This window comes from Podarcis gaigeae (assembly GCF_964106915.1).
Source record: "Podarcis gaigeae genome assembly, chromosome: 3".
Classification (NCBI taxonomy): domain Eukaryota; kingdom Metazoa; phylum Chordata; class Lepidosauria; order Squamata; family Lacertidae; genus Podarcis; species Podarcis gaigeae.
In genome coordinates, this window is record NC_139680.1 from 54,657,693 (window position 1) to 54,674,417 (window position 16,725).

A 16,725-nucleotide genomic window follows, 5' to 3' on the forward strand; every position below is an offset into this window, starting at 1 on the left:
TTATGAGTTCCCCTGGAGTCTGCTCTGGGTTCTTTGTTGCTTGCCTGCATTCCCCTGCATTGCTTTAAGTCATAATGCCTCACAATATGCGGCTTCCGAATGGACTGCTGTGTAAACAGTATACATGTTTATTTCTTCTCCTTACAGGGGCTTACCCTGACATTTCTGCTTTAGATGCTGATTCAGTGGCAAAGACCAAACTCAAGCAGATCACAGAAAATAATTATCACTGACATTCCAGAATGCCGGTTAAGCTCCACAGTACCTGCAGACAAGCCAATTACTTGCCTTTATCTGTTCCTGCTTGAAATGCTTTTGGACTGATCACTGAAGGTGTGCTATGTAAACTTCATGCAGTGGCCATATGTTCAACATCAAAGTTCTGTTAATTTCTTGTTCATTGGTGATGATATTTTACAATCTATTTTAATGAAGATCTTATCCGGGCGATTTGTAAAACTTCGGGCTTTTTGTTTATCTTATCCTTGCTCCTTTGGAAGCAATGCTCTTCCCTTTCTGCATGCAATACACGCAGGGGTAGCTTTGCTGAAGTGTGGAGAGAATAGACTCTTTGTCCTCCCTCCTAGAACTCAGCTAACATAACCTAGGCTGCTCAGGTCCTCTGTGATAACACCAATGTGGAGGTAATCCTCTGTGATACCTAGACCAACATTAGGCTAAGCAGCTGTGCTTGTCCTGCCTCACTTTGAGGAAATTGGCTGCTCCAACATAGTTAACTGGGAAGAACAGAGCATGTTCGTAGTGTGTTTCATTGAGACTAAAATATAAGCAACACATAGCAGAGGCGTTCCTGTTGGGATCTCCGCTCGGCCAAGCTGATAAAGCTCATTTCCCCCCTGAGTCTTCAGAGTCACCTCCCGACAATTAATTGATGACCTCGAGCCTTTGATGAGGCTCCAAGGCACGTCCTCCCAGCAGAGCATTAAAAAAGCATACGGAAGTGATGAGATTTATGGCTACATTTTAAAAGAGTTTTATTTCTAAACTATGCAGAACAGAAAAGACATCCTCTCTCTATGAAAGCAGAGAGCAACTGAACAAAGGAACAAAGGAAACAGGAAACCACTAACGTCACATCCCGTCTCCCTTCCCTTGAGACTCCAATAGTATGGAATGTAAACAGAGTCCTGTGACTCCAAACAGCTACCCAGTGATAAGAACAGAAACTAACAGTTCCTAGGTGGGGGACGGTCCACCCCGGGTGCCATTCCAAAGGGGGTCACAAAATGCTGACCCCCGATCGGCGGCACCACCAGGGCACACGCCACGACCCCTGGGATACGCGCCATGCCCCCTGGGACAAGCGCTGCTCTGGGTACCGGAGAAGGTTGCTTTGCCTCTGACACATAGTCGCCTTCAATGCGGCTCTGTGAATCTTGGAACCTGTCAACCCTTTCTCATTCGAATCTTAGTCAAATCTAGAATTTTCAAACAAGAGTTAATGGCATTCCTATGCAGAGATAACAAAGGGGCATCTTTATGTGGGTCTCCAAGAATTAACTCTACAAATTCTTTGTACATCAAATTTTTGTTAATAAATAGCTGAGTGTTAAAAAAAGTGACAGATGGGTTAGAGTGGCTAAAAGGGAGACTGTATAGACTTGGAAATCTTGTGCCCTTTCGTATGTTGGATGCCGTGTAATAAAACTTCTATATTTAGGCTTGGTCTGATTCAGATGTAGTGAGAAAGGATGCCTTGCACTCTGTAAAGCGCAGTGGTGAGCAAAGGGTTCATATATACTCATGCTTCTTCTTCCTCCTCTTTTGAACTTAGGAAGGGAAAAGCTTTCACTAACATTTTTTTTAACCAATCTTAGTTCTTTGTGATGTCCAAACTTGGGGAAATGTGGTTTGCTTAGTGAGAACTAAGGATGTATCAACATAACTCAGGTTTGATATTCATTTGTATTTCCATCTGGTATTTTCCATTCCTCTGCAACTGATTTATTTTGTGCAAGTCTTTCTTTCTTGTCACCCACATATGTATCTCATAATGCACAATAGACACACATATCTTGCCTATCAACATATATTTACAAATCAGTTACCTTCCCTGTGTGTTCCTTTCAAAGTTAATGAATTTTGCTGATCATCTTTTGCAGCAAAAACAACGCAAACCCTTGTGGTACCTTTAAGACAAAGTTATTGAAGTGGCTAAAGGCCCGTCACAATTCTAGCCATGTCCATTCAGAAGTCCCATTGAATTCAGTGGGGCTTATGCCCAAGGAAGGAGTGGGGTTAGGATTGCAACCTGTTATGCCATTCTGTATTCCCCCCCCATCAGTGGTGCATCAGGGAGGGACAATTTAACATTGTGTTGATATTTCATTGTTTTTGTCCTGGATTGTATGCATTAGCTGTTATGCTATTTAGTCACATCTTTTTTTATTCTAACTTTTATTTCATGAATGTGTATTTTATTCATAAAATATGTATTCATGAAATACATCATTCATTCTTGTTCTTTTCACATGGAAAGAAGTGATCTCTTCTGTTACCTATGCTCCTCAGTGGATTCACTGGATTCACATCCAACCTGTAAATCTTTATTTCATGGGTTTTTAAAATTCACAGCAGGAAGCAGATTAGGGCTGCAATTGTAACTCTCTTTTTGTGTGTGTGGGGGGCAAGCAATGGGTCTTCTAAATACATATTGTTAATATTTCAGCCTGAACACATATAGGCTGCTTATAGCAATGAAACAACTTATACAAAGTCAACAAACAGCACTTCAGAAAAAAAACACACAAACCCAATGCACCTGTTGGGAGAGCAGCATTGGTACACCAATGAATATGTAAATATCATACATTGCAAAGCAATTAATGTATCTATTTACATAAAACGTGTGCATGTTAAAAACCTGTTTGCTGCAAAGAACTAAAGCAAAAAGTGTGAACATCAAAAGTCTGTGCCGTGGTGGGGATTTAATGGGTAGACAGAAGGAAATCTGTTTGACAGTTCATTTTCAAATGATTCCTCTGACATCCCTAGTGAGAACAAGCCATAATCAAGCTCAGGCTTCAGCTATTGGCTTGTTCTGAAACCATAGTTTAAACAAACCACAGTTCCCCAAGTACGGCCATCATCCCCAGGTATGGTTCTGAACTTCTCTTGGCTGTGAAAAAGGAGGGTAGAAGCAGTAAGAGAGGAGGAATGAATGTGCAAGTCCAAAGCTCTTTATAGTCCAAAAGTCCAAAGCTCTTTATAGATCATTCGCATAGCAGGGAAACATGGTTTCCCACTGTATCTAAATCAGTCTTAGCATCTAAGGAATACATATACAAACAAAAGCCTTAGATAAATTAAATGGTGTGTGGATAAGTGGCTTTTCTGCCTATTCACTAAACCTTTGTACCGATTCAGATTTCTTCTTTTCTTTTGCTATTATTTTCAGTTTTCTTTTACTTTCATACTGATTGTTGCATTTTATCATACATTGCATGAGGAATTAAAATACTGATTTATTTATTTTTCAAGCATGGAAAGTCCTCTGTGCTGTGTTGATCCTTTTGTTTTAATCTTTTCATGTCCTGTTATTTCTCCTTTTGAATAGAAATTAACACTGTTTCCCACTAAAAACAATGAGATCATCAAAAACATCTTATTAGGCTTTATCATGCCCATTATGCACAATGCTCCAAATAACACACTGAGACGCTAATCCACTGGCCTTTCAGCTAAACGGCTACTCCAATAATCACCTTGAGGCAATGCTGACTTAACACCATAATTATAAGGAATCAAAGAATGATTACAAGCCTTTCCCTCGCTCTAATTTCCTATCCTCAATTCCCTTGTCTGCACTTCTGTTTTCCTCTAGAGCTCACTGCCGGTGCTCAATAATATCCGTTTGTACCAGAAAAAGGATGAAATACTTATTCATGCTACTGAATGATCAACATCTCTGCACAACAGTTTGATGGCCAATTATCTTGGCTCAGACCCATTTTTTAAAAAGCAGTAAATGTTAATTATGACTTCTCTGGCAAGTGCTCCTCATAAGATTCAATTCCTGAGCAGCCAAGAATAATGAAGGATGAAATTCTTCACACTGTACTGCAGCAGTCTTCCAAAAGAAAGTAATCTCAATCCAGGATGGGGGTCCTTTTCCAAGAAGCAAGCAGAGCTCCTCGCAGGATCAGGAGCCCAGCGAGTCTGACTTCTGCTTGTATAGATGCCATTTAGGGGTGCCTGTTGATGATGAACAAAAAATGAATTGGTGAACAGATGGTTGGTGTGATGATCTATAAAAGAATAAGCCACACACTGCAGGAGGTATAGAGGAGACTGAATGCACATTCCTCTATCCAGCTCTGTTCTACATCAAAGAGAGGGGAGATTCAAATCTCCAATGCTTTTCAAAGAGCTGGTCAGTGTTGGCAAATCTGACAGCAACAAGCATCCCTTGGACAGGTAGGCAGATGTAGATTTGTGCTTGCAGCTGCTCATGCTCCCTCCACTGTTTTGCACGTGGATTTTCTGCATCAAGGCAAATGCTCTTTGTACAGACTTCTGCCTGCATGCTATGAAACATTAGCAAGTCACTCCGACTTTCCTCAATGAAAGAAGCACCTTCAACTCCTCTTCTCACTTCGACCATTAAAAAAGCAAGGAAGTTATGAAACATGACCAAGTGAGAATTTGCACAAAACTAAAAGCAGGGGTGCCAACTTGAATAAAATATTGTGGGGGCCCAGGTAAGCCTCGCCCCACATAATCGAAAACATGATGCAGTGCACCCCCACCATTTGAATGGGAATACCCATTAACTTTCTGGGGACTCGGCCCCCCCTCAAATATTTTATTGTGGTTGGCTCCTGTGGCAAATAGGAAGCATAGAGGACTCAGCTACATTAGTCAAAAAACAACGCTTTTAATGTGTTATAAATATACAACACCAGATGGCACCGGAGAGCAAAAATAAAATAAAAATCTAAGTGATTTTGACATTGTGTTTTTTCTGTTGTTCTAATGATTTAATGGCTGATTGATGTATAGTGGTTTTTTCCACTGTGTGAAGAGCCAGCCAGAGTTGAAGAGAGCAAAATGCCATCTAGGCTAGTCGCCTACCTCAAGTCTTTTCACCCAGAGCTCCCTTCTCCTCCGCACAGATCAATCCAAGCAGATCACAATGTGCTGGAACCATAGTGTAAGTGGAAGACATTTACAGAACAAGTAAGGTAAAGGTAAAGGTACCCCTGCCCGTACGGGCCAGTCTTGCCAGACTCTGGGGTTGTGCGCCCATCTCACTCAAGAGGCCAGGGGCCAGCGCTGTCCGGAGACACTTCCGGGTCACGTGGCCAGCGTGACATCGCTGCTCTGGCGAGCCAGAGCCGCACACGGAAACGCCGTTTACCTTCCCGCCGGTAAGCGGTCCCTATTTATCTACTTGCACCCGGAGGTGCTTTCGAACTGCTAGGTTGGCAGGCGCTGGGACCGAGCAGCGGGAGCGCACCCCGCCGCAGGGATTTGAACCGCCGACCTTTCGATCGGCAAGTCCTAGGCGCTGAGGCTTTAACCCACAGCGCCACCTGCGTCCCTACAGAACAAGTACAAGAGAAGAAAAACATGGTGCTATGTTGAGAAAGCTCTCCAATCCATGCTCTCCCCCTTTCCTCCCTCCATTCCCTTCCTGAATCTGTTCTAGAGAATCTGTTCTTCAGCCCTCTAGAACAGATCTGGGGAGTCTGTAGGGGTGTTGTGGGGGCGAGGGGAAAAGTCCCATTGTGCAAGTGGAAATCCTTACACTGACGGGACGTGGTGGTTGACTATTTCTCATATACTCCCCCGTTTTGGGGGAATTTTAATTTGAAGAAATGCTATTTTTAAGCAGAAAAAATAGCATGGGGAAAGGTTTACTCTCCCTCTCCCCTGGTGCGGGGGTCCTAATCTGATTCAGGGCTCTAAACCAACAGGTCATCTTAATCACAGCTCTGCCACATCACAACTAGTTTGGCCCCAGAAGACCAGGGATGTGAAATCAGTAAACTCCTGGACTTTTAGATTTTAGAGCTTTGCTAACACTTACGGCTGAGAGAAAAGCTGACTGTAATGGGATGGGGAGTAGAGGGTGGAACCCTGAAGGCTAAGAAAGCAGAAAAGCTCAAATTAATCATGAATGTGTTTATTTTAAAGAAAATCATTATCTTACGACCGATTTGTGATTGAGTTTCTTTTAACTCATCTAATGGCCTTTAAGAATCAAGTCCTTGTGTTGGTAGCAAAACGATTGTCTGAGTGATTCATCCAGATGCAGAGGAGACATTTGAACCACTGTTGAGGCAAGCAATTTCAGGGCAGGGGGAGAGTCAGTGATGTAATTAATTACAGCTAATTATGATTTGCATTGCTATTCAAGCCATGGAGCATTAATCTTTATAATAGTGGGGGAATCATTTTGAAGAAAACAGGTATCTGTTGGTAAGTAAACACTGCTGACATTCAAAATCTTTTTTGTAAACTGTTTCAATGTTTTTATACAATCAAGTGTTGAATTAATTTTATGGAATAAATAAATAAATAAATAAATAAATAAATAAATAAATAACTGGTGGTTACTTATTGATGGGGAATGAGCATTCCCTTGGGGAAAAGGTGATGCTGGAAGCATGCAACCTACATTGCATAGGGATTGTTCAAACTGCAACCCAGCTGTGACATACATTATGTTGCTCTGCCTATTACTACCAACTGTGGAGATTCAGTCTAGTGTTAATTTCAATTACACCATCATTACTTTCTTGTCAAAGTTTTTACAAAATGGAATTATTTATATTAGTGGGACTTCAGTAGGTTTCCTTGTCTTCAATATCTAAAGAGAATGTATTATTTGTCTTTCTTGGAAAGAATTTTAATGTACAGTGGTACCTCGGGTTAAGAACTTAATTCGTTCCGGAGGTCCGTACTTAACCTGAAACTGTTCTTAACCTGAAGCACCACTTTAGCTAATGGGGCCTCCTGCTGCCACCATGCTGCCGGAGCCCGATTTCTGTTCTCATCCTGAAGCAAAGTTCTTAACCTGAAGCACTATTTCTGGGTTAGCCGAGTCTGTAACCTGAAGCGTATGTAACCTGAAGCGTATGTAACCTGAGGTACCACTGTACTTATTTTATCTTCAGAGAACACCACCCATAAAGGAATACATAAGAATATTACCAGAAAACATTCAAACAAGTGATCAGTTAGTTAATCCAAATATGTGTTTGCCTCGCCCAAGTTTCAATTTGCACCACTTCTTTGAAAGAAATTTCCCACTGTCTACACCAGAGATGGGGAAATTGGGGTCCTCCAGACATTGCTGAACTACAATTCCATACCCCTTGTCCTGATTTGACCAGAATATCCTGGAATTACAAAAGCCATCCTGGCTTCTGATTGGATCCCAGGGTGTCTCATTTTGGCTCCTGAGCTCTGGGGCGAGTCAGCTAGCTTGCACCAGAGCACCGAACCAAAAAGATGTGTATTTTCACAGGGTGGGGGAGGGGGCCCAAATGAGAAGGGGGATGTCCTCTATCAAGGTGTCTGGTGGAAACAGAGGTCACTGAGGTGGGTGGATGTATCTGCAGAGAAGGTGGGGAGGTGTTGGTGAGGGGAGTGTTTTTAAGTGTGTTGAGGAGCTGATTTGTGTACGATTTTCATCAGTGGGATGTTGGAGGGTATGCAATTCCCTTCAATGATCGCTGACTGCTAGCTATGCTGGGGCTGTTAGGAGTTGCAGTACAACAACTATGGAGGTCTGTAGGTCCCCCATTCCTGATGTATATCTATTTGCATGATTCCAGTTCCAGCTGTGTATCTGAAGAAGTGTGCATGCACACGAAAGCTCATACCAAGAACTGACTTAGTTGGTTTTTAAGGTGCTACTGGAAGGAATTTTTTTATTTGCATGATGGAATTTTTTTATTTGCATGATGGAATGCATGCGTGTATCATATGCGCACACTGGTGGAAACCATGGCTAACTGGGGCTTCTTTCCATGCGTACATGTGGCTACTGGGCCATGTACATAACCACATGTGGCAATGTACATTTTTAAAATTATTGAGAGGTTGCTACACTCCCTTTCACCAAAAATGACCACAAGATGGTTTGAAACAAGGCCACATAAAACACAATAAGTAAGAACATGAAGAAAAAGTCTCATAAAAGACATAAAGAGCATAATTGGCAGCATTATAATGTTTTTAAAAATGACCTGATCAGCCTCTCAAAGCCTAACAAAAAGTTGATTTTTTAAACTGGATGTCTAAATGTATATAAAGTTGAAACAAGACACATTTCAGAGAGGAGTTCATTCCATAGACACAGCCTAAGGCTGGTGCAGCTGGGAGAATTTTCCTGTCAGACAATCGTATAGACGGTTGCAAGTCATACTGAGGGTGTTTATTTTAGTGGTGCTACCAATTTTTCCCTGTGGAAAAAAACAGCCCCATCTTTTTTCTACACTGCCTGTTTAAAAAAGCAGTCTTGTCTTCTTGTTAGAGTTTTATTTAAACCCCTCGAAAAGAAAGAACATTATTGATAGGTGTATTTACTGCAGTTGTCTAGGAATTTATTTGAGAATTATGATCAGTCTGATCCCTGCACAGAAAATGGTAACAGCTTTGCAAAAGCCAGACATCAGCCTGGGCCTTCATATTGGCCGATAGGTATTGACAGGACTAGCACCAGACAAGCTTGATTCACTTTGTTCAGGCCTTTGCTTCTCAGTGAAGCATGCTGGACTGTCAGCACACCATTCATCACAGTTACGGGTGTCAGCCACAGTAGATGAAGTAGCAGCTGCCACAGCATCAGCACGGGGGTTGGAGGGGTGAGGAAAGCCAGTTTTCAAAATGGCGAATAGGGCAGGATGTAAAAGAGATCTGGCAGGGGAGAGGGAAACTCCAAGTCTCCCTGTTTTCTGGGGACAGTTCCAGATTTATAGAAGCCATCCAAGTTTCTGATTTGATCCCAGAATGTCCTGCTTTTCCTTAGGACGTCCCCATTTTCAATGGAGAAATGTTGGATATTATGGAGTTATGTGAGTCCCAAGCCAAGGACATAAGTAACTATACAACCTTTGAAGACATCGGAACGCAGTCCTAAATAGGGAAGGTGCTTTTTTAAAAAAAATGTTTCGTGTTTTATTATGTTTTTATATATGTTCGAAACCGATCAGAGTGGCTAGCGCAACCCACTCAGATGGACGGGATATAATAATAATAATAATAATAATAATAATAATAATGGAAGTCCCTATTTTCATTGGATAAATGTTGGAGGGTATGGGATGTGTGTGTGTGTGGAAGCAAAAGAATAATAACAGGGTAGGAGAATACAGGGCCAGCCCAAGACATTTTGCAGCCTGAGGCATCGCAGCATCAATGCTGCCCTCCTCCACTGTGCTCATGGTGCATACGAGTGCTCAGGGCTGGTCAAGTTGAAGCCAAAAATTCATCAGTACCTTCCCCTCACACTTCTTGGCAATGAAAAGCAACAACAAATTAAATAGCTAACATTTTGCCTCCCTTTCATGACACTCAAACTCTGTTGCCTCAGACACCTGCCTCACTCTGCCTAATGGTAGGCCTGAATACAAGCCACTAAGCTACACAGCAAGGATCCTCAACCTGTCAGGATATATAAACTGCTAATTTAGTAATGTAGGAAGCTTCCTTGTGTCAGGGTGCACTATTTTTGCTTCTTAGCTGTGTATTATGTACTCTGGCTAGCTGTGGCTCTCCAGGGTTTCTTAGGCCACATTCCCACCATACATTTAAATCTATTTATTGCATTCATATCCCACTTTTTCCTCCAAGGAGCTCAAGGTGGCACACATGGTCCCCCCCTCCTTGTCTACTTCATATAACAACCCTGTGAGGTATGTTAGGCTGAGAGGCAGTGACTGACAGAGAAGTCACTCAGTGAGTTTCATGGCCAAGTGGGGATTTGAACTCTGGGCTTCCAGGTCCTAGTCCAACATTCTAACTACTACACCACACTGGCTCTCACATTTCCAGACTGGTTAACTATCAACCCCTTTTCACAGGAAACTCTGGGAACTGTAACTCTGGAAGGGGAAGGGGGAATCTCCAAACAACTCTCAACCCCCTGAACAAACTACTACATAATTCTTTTGAAGAAGTCATGATTGCTTAAAAGTGGTCTCAGATTGCTTTAAATGTATGATGTGAATGTGTAAGAGAGAAGCCTTCCTTATCAGATGCAGCCTTCAGCAGCTTTGAAACGGTCTTTAAGACATTTCTTCTTAAGTTGGAGAAGTTGGTATTCTCAGTACTATTTTTATAGAAAAAGAGGTGCTGGAGCTCACCATGAACACCTCCCTCATTGTCTTAGAATGACAATAGCACCAACCTGGGAGGTGCTGGAACTGAATTCCAGTGGGGGAAAAAAGCCCTGGGTGTTGTTATTTAATTTATATTTATATGTATGATGCGAAAACAGGCTTCTAAAGGGTTTATAAAATACAAAACCCAGTTACATATTGGACTGGAGAGGAGATTCATTTAGTAAGTAAAACATGGGAAAGATGCATCTCTCTTGTATCATTTGTTTCATATGCTGCACAGATTTCCGGCAGCCTAGATTTTTCAGGGGTGTTTGTGTGTTTGCTTAATCTTATTCGAAAAGCAGCCATACAGGGCCTTGATTAGATTCCATTGGCCTAAGGTTAGAAAGAACCTTCTGCTTTCCCCCATGGCATGGTTGCCTATTTACTCATGCTTGGCTTTTATTATTCTACCACCTCATGGGTATTGGCATTTCTTGTTTTGAATGTATGGAGGTAGTTTATTATTACTGTGATTAGTTTTCTGGGATTGACTCCCTGGCAAAGTGGGATTATATGTGTTGCTTGCACCACAATGTCACAAGCAATCAGTCTACGAAAGAGACAGGCAGCGAGGCGCACAAGTGTGCCTCCAAATCAAACAGTTGTGGACTCAGCACAACAACTTCAGAAGAAAGATGCTGCAGGCCCCATACTCAGCTGCACATGTGAATTCCCTTAATAGTTTGTTGCTGAAGAAAATTACGGTGGCATTGGGGAATCCATTGTTGAAATGGATACCGCTTAGGGATGTTTGAGGAATTCGATTCTTTGTGAATTCCGATATGATCTGCACCTCCCAAGCTAGTGTGTGGATCAGGATATCTCTGCCCATCACATGTCTTTCACTTCCTCACGTGTAGTTTGAGAGAATATATGTTTTAAATAGTCTTTAAATGTGATTCTCCTGTGTAGATTCTGATACTGCCCCTCCCCCATTTAATGGGACAATGGGATGGAGTGGACTCAAGAGTGAATACATGTGAAAATGATGTGGAACACAAGTCCCTTGGACTGCTATAAATACTGTAATTGATATACTCACCTAGGAACATAGGACCACTTCATAGTTCCTTTTTTTTCATATGTGGGAGATTTGTTTCAACAAAAGAAAATGGTCACTTATGAAGTGACCCGAGAAACGTAATCTCATGTAAGTTTTCTTGGAGTTAGTTTCTATTATGTCCAATGTGCCATGCTGAGTAGAAAGTGAGTCCAGGACTGCTGCCTTGGTGAGCCATATGTCTGGACAGATATGCAACACAGGGTTATTGTGCCTAACCAGCCTATCACAAATGAAAGAAACAGCCATGAAATGGCATTGGGTTCTCTCCAAAGCAGTGCCAGGAGAGTTCTGCTGGTGCAGCGGCACTTCCATTTCCTTTCCTCTCTCTGCCAGCTCCCCAACCCTCCAGATATTGAGAATGTAGAGGGTGTTGCAAGGAAGAGGAGAGGAGGGTAACCTTCAGTTCTGCTAGCATAGGAACAGGAGAGTTGGATACCACCCTCTGTTCTCAGAAATCCTCCTAAAAATTCCTCCCTTGGGAGAATTTTGTATATTAAATATCTGGTACTGAAATATTTGATTGAATGCTTGTTATTGAACACATTGTACCTTCAAAGTTAAAGAAGCTTTTTTACCGTAAAATAGCATAAGTATTCATAGGCGACAGGCTACTTCATCAGATGCTGAACTGGAACATCTGATAAAGTAGGCTGTCACTTACATAGGCTTATGCCATTTTACAATATGAAGCTTCTAAAAAGTTAGACTCAAGGTGCCATCCAGCATGTCTTTATCTTTATTATAGAAGACTAACATAGCTTTCACAATATAAAATTTTTCATATCGAAAACTCTCTGGAAATCCTTTAGTTGCTCAAACACATGCCAAGGACTGTATTCAAGATGTTTGGTCTCCTTATTTTACATCCAATAATATCCAATCTCAATATTTATTTGGATTTGAAGGAGATGCATAAGCTTTTGGGAAGGTGCAAGGGAGTAACGAAACAGCAATATGATGACGCTTGCAGATGTATACAATAATGGCTTTGCAGCACAACATTAGCCAATACATACCTAGGTGTGGAATAGCACAGAGTAGTTTTGAATTGTCTACCTTCATGGAACATTTCCCACACTGAATTGTCTGCCAATTACCGGTAGCTTTGAGCACCTGGCACAGAATGACACACCTGTGCACCACAGAAGATGCTGAGAGGCATGTCCTAGAGGGCACATTCAGCTCATGGCATTCTGCATAGTGAAATCATCTTACCACCACACATTATGCACCAGGGCAACTATTGTGTGCAGCTTGCTTGTGGCCAGTATCTGTTAAAGTATCTGCCACAGGGACCTAACTCAGTGGCCAGAGAACTCTCCTCCATCTATTTTGCGGCTTTGCATATTCTCTTCTGATGGAACGACGACTGTTGCTTGTAGTCACAATATGGCCTTTAGGTTTCACTGTCTGCAGTAGAAACCATCAGCTTCTCCTTAATTTGACTTCTTGTCTGCTCAGCACATTGCAAGAACCTTTACTGCAAATAAATTAACTTGGGCATAAAAGGTAAACATAGTTATTTTTAAATGGCACGTCTGAGCACGGAAATGGTGCACAGATGCTGCTAACACTCCCTAGTGGTAATGTGTCCTGATACTTAAGTGACATTTCAGCAGTTCATTGCCCTCATTAAACAATCCTTCCCCATTCTTCAAAGTTGCCTCCAGGAAAAATAAAGAGGAGAAAGAACTGAATAGATCAGAAGGTGTTTCAGATTCTAGGTGCCAATGCTTTAGACTTCTCGGTATCCCCCATCTTGTACATTTATTTAAAGTAAAGCTGCAGCTTTTAAAATAATAATAATAATGTTGCAAAAGTTGGGTGCCACCCCCATCTTCTCCCAAGTGGTAGCAAGATCCTAGGGGGTTTCAGGAACTCACCCAGGGTTTGTGCTTAGGAGAACTGAAGATATGACAGAGACTGTCATAGCTTTAAGAAATATGATTTATTCACATATTTACACCTCCAGTCTACATGGAATTCAGATCTTACAGCATTGCCATATCAAGCAGGGTTTGTTCCCCATAGCCATCTGCCTTCAGCCAATCTGCCCAAGATGGATCTTTGTTTGTTCTCTCCTTCTTCCCAGCACACCTTACTAAAGGCTCTCTTTTCCTATCATTTTACACCCAGTTACCCTGGCAACCTCTGTCTGCCCAGGCCTAAAGATTCCTCTTAGATGGCCACCAACACCTTTGGACATGTTAATGCCTCTATCCCAGGTGAGGCCCTGGCTTGGAAAGGAACCTTAGCCTATATTTTTCCACTGGCCTCCAATCTTCCATTCGATATTAAAATAGGAGCAGCTATAAGGAGGGTTTTTAGCAAGTGGGGCCTTGGCAGAACCAGACGGAGGGACTTTTTGGACACCAGCATTTGATATGGGGACTGGTTCACAAAGGATAAAATGAATGTAATAATTGTAATATTTGTTCATGCATTTCCAGAGGTGCTGGGTTGTTAAACATTACATGAAGGCACACAGAGAGTGCAAATTTTCTGTTAACACATTTTTCAGAATACAGGCGATTCTACAAGAGCAGAGCACAATGGTGCTTATTGGAGCATCTGGAGAAGTAATATTCTAGGCTTGATTGACCATTGATCTGACCCTGTATAGAAATTCTTATACTCTTGGCCCCAAGGTGTCTACTATACCTTTTGACTTTTAAGTTAAAGTGTCTAGATTTGATTTACCAATCTGCTTTTAGCTGGTTCCCTTGGTAACCATTTCAGGGATGTTACACACAGTAAATGTGCCCAGTCTACTTTTTGTATAATTTTTAGCTTATGGAATTGTGAAGGGAATGCCAAAGTCATGCTTGCTTACCGAACGTGTTGAATGTGATTCAGTGTCTAAATTTCAGTGGCATATCACTTTAACGGTGGAAACTAGGAATATATGTCCAGCCTTGTCATAAGAGTTTTATATTGTCTTACATTTGTGAATTTTAGAGCTTGTGTGTGTGAGAGAGAGAAAGAGAGAGAGAGAAAAAATATTTATGTGTATATACATTTTCGGTGATGGGAAACTTTATGGTTTGGTTTGGTTTTCATTTCCCAAAACAACACACAAACGGAAGCAGAGCTAGCCTTTGAAATTCACACTTCTCTGAAATTTTGTGATGAAATTTCTCTAGCCAAAAATGGGTACAAAGATGCATAGTTAGAGGAGCAAGTGCACAAAATTAGTGAAAATAACAAACAAAATTATGTTACATGAGAGGAAATGGTTTGTGAAAATGCGTACGTGATGTGAAGTTGCATACATAAATGTGTCTTTTAGGAGAAATGAGTAGTAAAAAGCTGATACATTTTCATGAGGAGTGAAAAGAATCTGATGAGGAAATGGGGAGAACTGAACTTTTGTTTTGAAAAATGTGAAACGGAGAGAAACCCAATGTACCACAATGTTTCCCCACAGTCTGTAATCCTATCAAGGCGGCTACACAGAATGTGGGAGTGTAGTCAGGAGAGACTGGACAGGGGGAAAGAGAGACATTAAAAGAAGGGGGAGGGAGGGAGAAGGAGTGGATGGGCTGGAGCAGGGCGAGGGAAATCCGCTAACTTGTGGAAAGTAATGAAGAGAGCTGAAAGACTGCAGTGATGAACTGGGAAAAGAAGGAAGGATAGGCAAGATCTGCACCCAGCTAAGGGACCCATTGATGAGAACAGGTGCTGATTTTCTGGCAAATTTTTTATTTGATTTTTTTGTTGATACACCAAGAAGAAAAAAGAAAAAAAGAAGAAAATCAGGAATACAAATGAAAATGAACACAATATTAATTACAAAACAATAAAGCAAAAATTGGTCTTTGAACTATAGACCCGACTTCCCATCTATTCCTTACTTCAATTATATATTGCATGTTGCCAATACACACTTTTATCCTAATTTGACTAATCCTTAATTTATCTTAGATCTGATGTCTTTCTTAAAGCTACTACTGAAATTACTCGAATTCTGCGACAGAGTTTAAACTACTGTAATTATTTTTCAAATATACTTTAAAGAACTCCCATTTTGGATTCTCTGGGATTTTAAGGATCCACCAAGTGTAATTTGAAGGGTTCAGTCTAGGACTCTGGGGGATTCCCAGGGGAAAAAAAGTGCATTCTAATCCCTCTGACATCAATATTGGCAGATTCGTCCACCCCTACATGTCACTTTTCAGTGTGGTAAGTACATTTACAAGGCAGCCATTATGGAATTCCTCTTGGCTTTATTTTTTTTACAGCATGTTTAAATACCTTTCATCACAAAAGGTGTTACCCTATTTTGCCAGTTTTCATGCTTTTCTGTTATGGTGTTTCTGGAATTAAACTAGAACCAACAGGTGATAATTTCAGGGAAACAGCTGTTTGTTAATTGTTAGGGCAAGCTTTCAAACAGTGAGATATGTTTGACAATGGAATGGTTGCCTTGCAAGACGATGGGATCTCCTTTGCTGGAAATCTTTAAGTGAAGGCTGAACAGCAATTTTCTAGGGACATTGAAGTTCTATCCTGCACTGAATGGTTGGAGCAGAAGACGTCCGACACACTTTCTCACCTTATAATTCTATTGTTTATAATGGGGGGGGGGGAGAGTATAATTTCCTCCACAATTCTTAGACACTACACTAAATATTTCATTGTGCACATAGATTTTGAAGGAAATTATTCTGCAGTAACCCTTTGGGTGTGAGTCTAGTGAACAGGAACCATTTGACATTTCATTAGCTGTTTTCCCTCTGAAATGACTATGATTTGTTAGTTTTTGCAGGTAATTATTGTTTTATGGCCTTGTTCAGATTTCCTTTTATATTCAGAGACCAGAGAGCTACCATAAAAATAATACATAATTTAATATCTATGTTGCCCCTTTCTGATGTCACTCCATGAAACTGTAAAATATTACTTAGTAAAGTTTTGAAAGAAGAGAACTTTAAATTGCATCCTGTCTTTTAGCAGAGCAATAATATGGTCCAGTATCCTCCCAGACGAAAATTTGTGGAGCTCCATGGACGATGGACTCTCCTGGGGCTTGCCCATCCATGACATGCTATTGCCCAAGTGAGCAGTGGAGCTTTCTGTCTGTTATTCTGTCTGTCCTCCATCTCCTCTGCATTTCTTGCTGAAAGAGTTATTGTTTACATGTTATGTCCATACATGGTATGCCTGGAGTACATAAGTCACAGTGGGCACCTCACAATGGCTCACATCGTTCAGGGCACTTGCAGATGGTGTGTATGATAGAGTGGTATAACATCATTTTGGTGATTCCTTCTTGTCATGCAGATTTGTGCTTCCATGCATTGG

The 16,725-nt window shown here is 41.3% G+C and overlaps 1 long non-coding RNA gene across 1 annotated transcript; it reads right to left on the minus strand.

The window, feature by feature from the left end:
- Positions 1–3,886: 3,886 nt before the first annotated feature.
- On the minus strand, positions 3,887–12,575 carry LOC310841212. The gene is made up of 2 exons (XR_014562409.1): positions 12,438–12,575; positions 3,887–4,215 (listed from the first exon to the last, which is right to left on the minus strand). It is a non-coding gene; the product is annotated as an uncharacterized lncRNA (long non-coding RNA).
- Positions 12,576–16,725: the final 4,150 nt, after the last annotated feature.